This window comes from Oncorhynchus keta, chromosome 12 (assembly GCF_023373465.1).
Source record: "Oncorhynchus keta strain PuntledgeMale-10-30-2019 chromosome 12, Oket_V2, whole genome shotgun sequence".
Taxonomy (NCBI): Eukaryota; Metazoa; Chordata; class Actinopteri; order Salmoniformes; family Salmonidae; genus Oncorhynchus; species Oncorhynchus keta.
In genome coordinates, this window is record NC_068432.1 from 31,478,209 (window position 1) to 31,489,173 (window position 10,965).

The 10,965-nt window shown below is 40.8% G+C and overlaps 1 pseudogene; it reads right to left on the reverse strand.

Annotated features, from left to right (window-relative positions):
- Nucleotides 1-1,227: 1,227 nt before the first annotated feature.
- LOC118391804 (myotubularin-related protein 8-like) lies at nt 1,228-3,618 on the reverse strand (annotated as a pseudogene).
- Nucleotides 3,619-10,965: the final 7,347 nt, after the last annotated feature.

Genomic DNA, 10,965 nt, shown 5'->3' on the forward strand with positions numbered 1-10,965 from the left:
CGCCTCTCCTTCCAGTTCTCTGCTGCCAATGACTGGAACGAACTACAAAAATCTCTGAAACTGGAAACACTTATCTCCCTCACTAGCTTTACGCACCAGCTGTCAGAGCAGCTCACAGATTACTGCACCTGTACATAGTCCATCTATAATTTAGCCCAAACAACTACCTCTTTCCCTCCTGTATTTATTTATTTTGCTCCTTTGCACCCCATTATTTCTGTCTCTACTTTGCACATTCTTCCACTGCAAATCAACCCTTCCAGTGTTTTACTTGCTGTATTGTATTTACTTCACCACCATGGCCTTTTTTTGCCTTTACCTCCCTTCTCACCTCACTTGCTCATGTAACAGTATTACTTTAGACCATCCCCTCGCCCATACCCGGGTGCGAACCAGGGACCCTCTGCACACATCAACAACAGTCACCCATGAAGCATGTTACCCATCGCTCTACAAAAGCCGCGGCCCTTGCAGAGCAAGGGGAAACACTACTTCAAGGTCTCAGAGCAAGTGACGTCACCGATTGAAACGCTATTTAGCGCGCACCACCGCTAACTAGCTAGCTATTTCACATCCGTTACACTCACATTGTATATAGACTTATTTTTCTACTGTATTATTGACTGTATGTTTGTTTTACTCCATGTGTAACTGTGTTGTTGTATGTGTCGAACTGCTTTGCTTTATCTTGGCCAGGTCGCAATTGTAAATGAGAAATTGTTCTCAACTTGCCTACCTGGTTAAATAAAGGTTAAATAAAAAAAAAACTAAATTAAATTGACCACAACCCTGACAGAAGCACACATAACTGTGGTGTTAATAATCATTGAGTATTCTGGCAATATAAATCATATAGTAATAAAGGCATACATTTGCAAAAAAGAATATGCTTGATAAAAAAAGATATCACACATCAATGTTGTAATATCAAACATTATAATAATGGCACTCTTTGAAATCAAAATCGGTTTATTCGTCACTTGTGCCAGATACAACCTGTGTACCTATTACAGTGAATTGCTGTCATAGTATGTATCTAGTATGTCTCATAGTAGAGATACTAGAGTAATAACTAGGGTTGCAAAAGGCTGGAATTTTTCCAGAAATGTTCCATGGGAAGTTAAGCCCGGGAAATGTGGGAATTTTGCTTAAATTCATCAAAAAAGTTAGCTTATAACAGTGAACCTGTCATGTTTGTAATACAAAGGAGACCAAGGTGCAGCGTGGTATGCGTACATTCTTCTTTATTAAATAGAATGAACATTGAACAAACTAACACAATGAACTGTGAAGCTATATGAATAGTGCAGACAGGCAACTAAACATAGAATAAGATCCCACAAACACCAAAGAGAAATGGCTACCTAAATATGATCCCCAATCAGAGACAACGATAAACAGCTGACTCTGATTGGGAACTATATCAGGCCACCATAAACATACAATAACACCATAAACATACATACAAAAACTAGCGTATCCACCCTAGTCACACCCTGACCTAACCAAAATATAAAGAAAACAGAGATATCTCAGGTCAGAGCGTGACAGTCTCCCCCTGCGCGATCTCCCCCTGCTTCCATGGCAGGCGATCCTTTCCTGACAATATTTCCTCCCACGTCCAGGATCCTTTACCGTCCAAAATCTCATCCCATGCCATGATGTCTGCTCCTCCTGAACACGCTGCTTGGTCCTTTTATGGTGCGTTCTTCTGTCACGTTCATAATACGAAGGAGACCAAGGTGCAGTGTGGTATGTGTACATTCTTCTTTATTAAATAGCATAAACACTGAACAAACTAACAAAATGAACCGTGAAGCTATATGAATAGTGCAGACAGGCAACTAAACATAGAATAAGATATTTCCCCAAATATAATTCCTAGATTTAGTAGACAATAACTGTGCAGTCCAACACACAAATACTCATATTGTCAAGATACTGTTAGTAAACCAGACTGTTCTCACCATGAGTCCCTTGATGGTATGATAGAAGAGGTCCAAGAGGATGCTGGCCAGAGAGCACACCTGGGCTGTGCGATCCCAGCCATCTGAGCAGTGCACAAGCACGCTAGCCTTCTCCTCAGCCACAGCCTTAGTAGAAACTAGGGATAACTCAGAACCACATGCTAGAGTAAAAAGTAGATGCAAACATGACCATTTGGGGGTTTAAATACATTTTTTCACAGGTTATAGATACCTAATAAGAATGTTTAATTCAAACATAGCAACACAAAGGAGATGGCTACATGGAAGGATGTCTATTACCTTAGCTAGAAACACTCCAGCATCCAGCACAGCCTTGATGTGACGCAGCCAACCAGAATTCTCCAGTCCCGTCAAGTAGTCACTCATTGTTGGAGACTTCATAGCACACACTGAAAACAGACAACTAGGCACCTTATAAACTGGAGGCTTTGTTAAGCATGAACTTTGCCTTGTCTTTTCATGCTGCAAAATTACTTGAGTTTTACACACAAGTATATGATTAATAAATAAAAACCACTACACCCAAAGATTATGGTTCATCCCTTTTTATGTGAGACCAATGATAGTAACCTTCTAGAAGCTTCTGCAGACTGTTTCTCATGACATGGATATTCTCGATGCCCACAAACTGAAAGCGGATGTTTGAGTCGTTGTCCTCTTTCTCGTATTCCTTCCCTGCTGCTCTATTGGCCATGGCATTACACTTGAAATAAAAGAAAGGCAGGACAGTTTGGGTTAGGGTTGAGCAAAATACAACAGAGGGGAAATTAGCAATACATTTATCTTAAAATGTGGTTCTTACCTTAGGTCTGGTATCCACCATACATGAAGGTGCTTTTGGGATTAGCCCAGCTGATTGCCTGTAGCATCGCCTCATCTTCTACACATCGAACATTTAACCCAGACAGGGGCTGGCTACAACGGCAAATGGCAGCCTGGTATGTGAGAGGAAAACCAGAACAGCGTCACCATGAAGTGCATTTGGAATGCCTTTGTAATCATTAACATATACTGTAAGTATAGCATGAGCAGAGATGAGTCGCTGACCCTTGCATTAAATAAAGGAGAGTCTGAACTTACATTACTTTGCTTGTGGAAGTAGGAGAGTAGGAATGCACCCTCTGCTACTGAATTTGGCACTCCCTAAGACTGTGTCCTTGCTTGCAGTTTTAGGAATGCCCAATTCTGAGTGACATGTGCTGCAAAGCTAAGCAATCCGTCAGAGGGAACAAAAAATGTATGACTATAACAATAGCCTTGAAAACATGTGCATAGAATTGAATTGAGAATTGGTCAATTGACATAGAATTGGTATATTTACCTCAGTTCTTGTTGAATTCTGTCATTTCCTAAAACTCGTTGGGCAATCTCATTATTTTGGCTTGGAATGACAAAGTGAGCCACATGGAAATTCTTGCAGGAAATGTGAAGCGGGCATCCTGTAGCTGTAAGAGGGAGTTTCTCTACTGTAGCTATGAGATGGTATAAAACCCGGTTATGAGTGAAACAAAAACTTTTAATCTTGAGTCCTGGTTTTTAAGTCTCTTACCCCTACCACTTAAAAGTTGGCAGAAACCTGGATAAGTGTAGGCGTAATCAGTGTGGCACCACTCCTCCTACCAAGGGGCATGATTGCTTCCACACCATCTAAGCGTACATCTATCCAGTGCCTTCATAGCTGTGAACATCAAAGGGGTACATGGTTTTAGAAAGGGCCAGGGGTGTTTTCATAGCACGTACATTGACTCTCACCCCTTGCCATGATATCTGAACAAATGTCATACCCATGTTTCCTTGCGAGTTTTACAGGATGTCTCCACAAAGATGAGATGGGTTTCTGTGAGATAGAGAGTGCCAGTGGCTGGCTTCTTTGCAGTGTATATATATAAATAATATATATATATATATATTAGGCCAGATTGAGGTCCACAGTCAGTTCTCTGAAAAACAAATATCAGCAGGTGAATGAATGGCTGAGAAATATTTCCAAGCACTCCTACTAAAACAAACAGCAGGAAATCCTGGAGACCTAGAGGTTCCACCACCGGGATCACAGACAGAACAATGAGCCAGATAAGTGTGAATGAGCCATGTATAAGAGTGAAGCATCCATGTTTCCACTCACTACTACCAAATATGGTAATGAGGTAGCCCAGTGGCCAGCCGTGGTAGAAGATGATTTCTGGCTGACATTATGCAAATGTTCTCATCAATAAAACATTTGATCTCAAAACTGTACTTTTCTGTTCCCAAAACTAGAATCTGTTACAAACAGAGTGGACTAAATTTGGTAGATGTTACCCTTTGCCAAAGCAATAAAATAAGAACCCTGTTGTTTAGAAGGAGTGCAAGGGCTAAATGAGTTATTGGGGCTCCCAAGTGGCGCAGCGGTCTAAGGCACTACATCTCAGTGCTTCACTACAGACACCCTGGTTCGATTCCAGGTTGTATCACAACTGGCCGTGATTGGGAGTCCCATAGGGCAGCGTACAGTTGGCCCAGCGTCATCTGGGCCAATGGCCGGTGTAGTCCATTGTAAATCAGAATTTGTTCTTCACACACACACACACACACACACACACGGAACAGCTACTCTGAAGTGAGCATTCCCTAATGAAATATGCAAATTCATGCTAGACCACTCCAAAGGATCTCGCTAGCTCGTGCTTGGCTCTGCCCCCTTGCTGGTTCTTCCCACAAGGACTAATTTGGACTCGACAGGTCGTTGTCTACCTTGGGTTAGTTATACAATATTTGCAGGGATGTCATTTAGTTAACTAAATTGTAGTGACTGTGTTAGTCTCATGTAACCCAGAGCCATGTATGTCTAATACATTTCTCTGATGACACAGCTAGCAAGCTACTAACTTAAACCAATTCCCAAACGGCTATAACATACTTAATAGTTAGCTAAATTAAATAACAAGTAGACGAGTCAGTTAAAACTCCCCTAGGAATTTTAACAAGTTATACTGGCTAGTGAAGTTAATGTTCGCGTAGTTGCAAGCTAGTGGTCACTTACCTTTGGCGTTAAAATGTGCTCCATTGTCCTATGCCGAGAAATGGATGCTGATCTAAACCAGATAAAAAAAATGCACAGCGACTTTTTTCTTATAGTCTTTTGCCATTTCCCGGGGAAACGATTTTGCACGTTAAGCAATTCTGTGTCCCAGCCGAGCAAAGAACGGTGGATGCGTTCCAGGTCGCCTTATTTGTGGGGAACTGTAGACGATGAATTAAGGCTGCGTTTACACAGGCAGCCAATTCCGATATTTTTTCACTAATTTGTCTTTTGCCCAATCACATCAGCGCTGATCTGATTGTTCAAAAGACAAATTAGTGGAATAAGATCAGAATTGTCCTGCCTGTGTAAACCCAGCCAAAATGCGTAAAATTTGACAAGGTTGCGGTTTTCAAATCCATGCAGCCATGTGTCATATTTTGCTGCGGTAGAAAAATGTATACAGGAAAATATACCCCTACCACGCACACCGGCATTATTTGGTGTGCCTTTATACAGCATGTCTGGACATTGCATGCACTTGCTGAGACTGCTTATTTGCTTGTTCAAACACCCATAACACTTTATTATGTTTTGTGTCTGTTTGCTCTAATTTTAGCAAGGGTAAATACCAACATTGTGCTGATATGAGATATTATTGTACGGGTATTAGTCATTTCAATTATTTGAAATACAACACTTGATTAAACCATAAGAACACACAAAGAACATATCCTAAAGCTTTCATTAACAATGTTGACAAAAGGTTATGAATGCATTCATGGAATATCACTTACTGTATTAGAACGTCAAGATGGATATTCTTATTATCATGTGGAGGGCCTTTTTCCTAACCATAACCTAATTCTCCTAACCTGCTATGTCAATTTTCCTAACCTGTTGCGTAAGTTCTCCTAACCTGCTACGATAAGGCCATTTTAACATAAACTGTACTCTATCTAGTCAAAACCGTTAGGGTGAGGTGTTGCAGGGTGGCCCATGATTTGCCTAATTACTTGGGAGGCCCCCCATTGATAGCCCTATTATCATCTGAACGACTCTTTTACTTACCTCCAGATGTATAACCTGATAACTGAGAAAATGTCATTGCTGATTGAAAAATAATACTTAGGGCATTGATTGTCCTTTTGTCAAAATAATCACAAATAAAACAACTTGTTGAATTAGTGAATCTGAGTAAATTTACTTTGGGGAGCTCTGTTGCTAATTTATTACACCAGATTTGTTATATTCTCATAATATATTTGAGTGAAAGAATTTAGTGAATGCTAGTACATGCTTTAAAGTCTAAATGATTCTTCATAGTCCTCAACTACTTTTCTTTCAATTTAATTAATAATACTGACTTAACTCTAAACCTGAGCGGCTGGAGAATCCTGGTCATGTCATCATGTTATTAGCAGAGATTAGGTATAGCACAAAGAGAGTAAATTGTAATTGTCTAAAGTGCCTTCAAATTAGCATTCAACAAACAATGCCAGCCAGTTTAGGGTTTGTGATGCTAATTCAGCAAGCTTGTTTCACTGAGGCTGACTTGCTAGTAATGGCCCTTAACGTTGCAATGGATTTCAGCGATATGGCATATAGGATATGTATTTTTTCTCCCTGCTCTTGTCTGATAAATATGAATGTAGAGGTTATGTGCTTATATACAGTGGTGTAAAGTACTTAAGTAAAAATACTTTAAAGCACTACTTAAGTCGTCTTTTAGGGTATCTGTACTTTACTATTTATATTTTTGACAACTTTTACTTCACTACATTCCTATAGAAAATAATTAACTTTTTACTCCATACATTTTCCCTGACACCCAAAAGTACTTGTTACATTTTGAATGCTTAGCAGGACAGGAAAAGTGTCCAATTCACACGCTTATCAAGGCAACATCCCTGGTCATCCCTACTGCCTCTGATCTGGCAGATTCACTAAACACACATGCTTCGTTTGTAAATTATGTCTGAGTGTTGGGAGTGTGCCCCTGGCTTTCCATAAATTAAAAAAAAAAAAAAATGGGACATCTGGTTTGCATAATATAAGGAATTTGAAATAATTTGTACTTTTACTTTTGACACTTTAGTATATTTTAGCAATCACATTTACTTTTGATATTTAAGTATATTTAAATCCAAATACTTTTAGACTTTTACTCAAGTATTATTTTACTGGGTGACTTTCACTTTTTAATTTTCTATTAAGGTATCTTTACATTTACTCAAGTATGACTTCTGGGAACTTTTTCCACCACTGCTTATATAATGACATAAAAAAAATGTATTGTATCTTGACTGCTATCAATAAGAAACCTGTCACTTTATTATTGCAATACAGCAACAACATTTGAATAGGATAGCTAGGTGTTTGATGTCAAGGTTTGATATTATTCAATTGACCTGACTTCTGTTTATTATTGAGAAAGCATATACAAAACAACGCCACTTGGCTACAGCTCATTAGGTAAATGGGAATACAGCACTTCTCCGGGTGTGGTACAGATAGTGTTTGACCTCCTAAATCTAGACTTAAAAATTTGTGGTAAGATAAACAGACTCATTATCACCAACCCAGTCGGCTCCAAGCTCTGACAAGCGTACTGTTTGCACCGTTTGTTTACTCTACCCTGTTGGTTGGGGGTTGAAGGATTAAATGACTAAATGTAATCAGTATTTCTTCTGCCTAGTATCTTACGCTATCCAGTTAGTATAATAATCAGACAGACCAGGCTTAGGCCTACATTGACATAGCCAGTCCATGAAACCCTAAACGGTTAACGCAACCACCACAGTAAATTAGAACAATATTAAAGGGGCAATCTGCATTTAAAAGAATAACAACGCGTGTCCCCGCCAATACAATCTTTCTTTTCTCTCCAAAACTCTTGAACGTGCCGTCCTTGGCCAGCTCTCCCGCTATCTCTCTCTGAATGACCTTCTTGATCCAAATCAGTCAGGTTTCAAGACTAGTCATTCAACTGAGACTGCTCTTCTCTGTATCACGGAGGCGCTCCGCACCGCTAAAGCTAACTCTCTCTCCTCTGCTCACATCCTTCTAGACCTATCGGCTGCCTTCGATACTGTGAACCATCAGATCCTCCTCTCCACCCTCTCCGAGTTGGGCATCTCCGGCGCGGCCCACGCTTGGATTGCGTCCTACCTGACAGGTCGCTCCTACCAGGTGGCGTGGCGAGAATCTGTCTCCTCACCACGCGCTCTCACCACTGGTGTCCCCCAGGGCTCTGTTCTAGGCCCTCTCCTATTCTCGCTATACACCAAGTCACTTGGCTCTGTCATAACCTCACATGGTCTCTCCTATCATTGCTATGCCGACGACACACAATTAATCTTCTCCTTTCCCCCTTCTGATGACCAGGTGGCGAATCGCATCTCTGCATGTCTGGCAGACATATCAGTGTGGATGACGGATCACCACCTCAAGCTGAACCTCGGCAAGACGGAGCTGCTCTTCCTCCCGGGGAAGGACTGCCCGTTCCATGATCTCGCCATCACGGTTGACAACTCCATTGTGTCCTCCTCCCAGAGCGCTAAGAACCTTGGCGTGATCCTGGACAACACCCTGTCGTTCTCAACTAACATCAAGGCGGTGGCCCGTTCCTGTAGGTTCATGCTCTACAACATCCGCAGAGTACGACCCTGCCTCACACAGGAAGCGGCGCAGGTCCTAATCCAGGCACTTGTCATCTCCCGTCTGGACTACTGCAACTCGCTGTTGGCTGGGCTCCCTGCCTGTGCCATTAAACCCCTACAACTCATCCAGAACGCCGCAGCCCGTCTGGTGTTCAACCTTCCCAAATTCTCTCACGTCACCCCGCTCCTCCGCTCTCTCCACTGGCTTCCAGTTGAAGCTCGCATCTGCTACAAGACCATGGTGCTTGCCTACGGAGCTGTGAGGGGAACGGCACCTCAGTACCTCCAGGCTCTGATCAGGCCCTACACCCAAACAAGGGCACTGCGTTCATCCACCTCTGGCCTGCTCGCCTCCCTACCACTGAGGAAGTACAGTTCCCGCTCAGCCCAGTCAAAACTGTTCGCTGCTCTGGCCCCCCAATGGTGGAACAAACTCCCTCACGACGCCAGGACAGCGGAGTCAATCACCACCTTCCGGAGACACCTGAAACCCCACCTCTTTAAGGAATACCTAGGATAGGATAAGTAATCCTTCTCACCCCCCTTTAATATTTAGATGCACTATTGTAAAGTGACTATTCTACTGGATGTCATAAGGTGAATGCACCAATTTGTAAGTCGCTCTGGATAAGAGCGTCTGCTAAATGACTTAAATGTAAATGTAATGTACATATCTATGGATGCAAGAACTGACCATCCTAGAAATTAAAATTAAAGTTTTAACCATGTTTTGAGGCTTTATGGTGTTTGTTTACAATTACATTGTTAAAAAAAACATTGAGTAAAACAAGGTCACTTTGCTACCATCTAGCATAGACAGTACAGGTGCATCAAAGCCGTGACCGAAAGACTGAAAAACAGCTTCTATCTCCAGGCCATCAGACTGTTGAACAGCCATCACGCCATCTCCTGTAGTAAGTAAGATTTGTAAGCAGTACTTCTGTAGTAAGTAAGAGACAAAGATAGACTCACTCACACATAACACACAAACACACACAGTCAACGCTGCTGACCCATGTATATATAGACATTAAACACTGGACCGTTTATTTTAGATTGATTTTCACACTGCATTTTCATTTACTGTAATCTCATATGGCTCATTCAAATATCAACAACTGCACATTGTATTTTTGTTACACTGTTAATACTCACCGCATATTTATATACTGGATTCTTATTTATATACTGGATTATATACTGGATTCTCATTCATATACTGTATTCTTCACATAGCTCATTCGTATACAAATTTTTGTTACAATGTTTATATACACCGCCTGTATTTATTTACCGGATTCTTTAACATAGCTCACTGTAATATACTGTATCTACTGCTGTACATATCATTCTTAGTATATATTTCTGGTCTATATACACAGCATGCATTTGGATTACTGATACAGTGTTATTTGGGTTGTTAACTGGATTTGTCCTAACATTCCTGATTTCTTCTTTTTTTAGTATTGGATTATTATTATTTGTGTACTTGTTTTACATTTTTACTGCATTGTTAGGAGTTAGTAACACAAGCATTTAGCTGCACCCACTGTAACATCTGCTAAACTGTGTACGCTACCAATAACCTTTGATTGTAGGTTGGTTATATTATGAGTTTTGATGGTGTATGACAGTTGAAGTAAGGTCATGAGGCATTTATAAGTTATATTCTTCAAGAATCAGAGGGTATATATCATTAATTTTAAAGATTGAAAGTCTACATTGTAGTATCAAACACATGCTCCCTCCCTCCCTCAACTCCTCACTTATTTTTGTTTGCACTGAATGCAGACCTCTCCATTTTCCCCCAACAACTTTCCAAAGAAATATGCAAGGTAACACATTACACCCAGACCTCACCTTACTATTTTGAATATCTAATTGAGTAAGGCTGGTTGAATCTGAATGAACATTTAAAAAAAATCTCCAGTAGCCTATTAGCCCATATAGTATTGTCTCCTTATCCAAAAGTGCAGACAGGTCTTGGCCTGGGGCAGGCCTACATGAAATTAGCAAAGTAATGTATCAAGCCCCTCCCATATTAGGCACACAATAGGTGTGAGGGAGGGGGGCAGAGGATAAAACAGAAGTGAAATAGCCACATACTCACATTATGGTCACAGATCTGCCTTGCTTCACCACTTGACCATTGACTGGATAACATCACTTTTTCATTCATTGAATTGTTGTTGATATTTCATTGACCATTTTCTTCCCAATTGTGAGCATGTCATTGGGCTTTTGATTTGAACTTTTTGAAGCTCCAAACAGCTGTTTCACCAATTGGGTGTGAGGGTTTTTCCTGTCATACAAG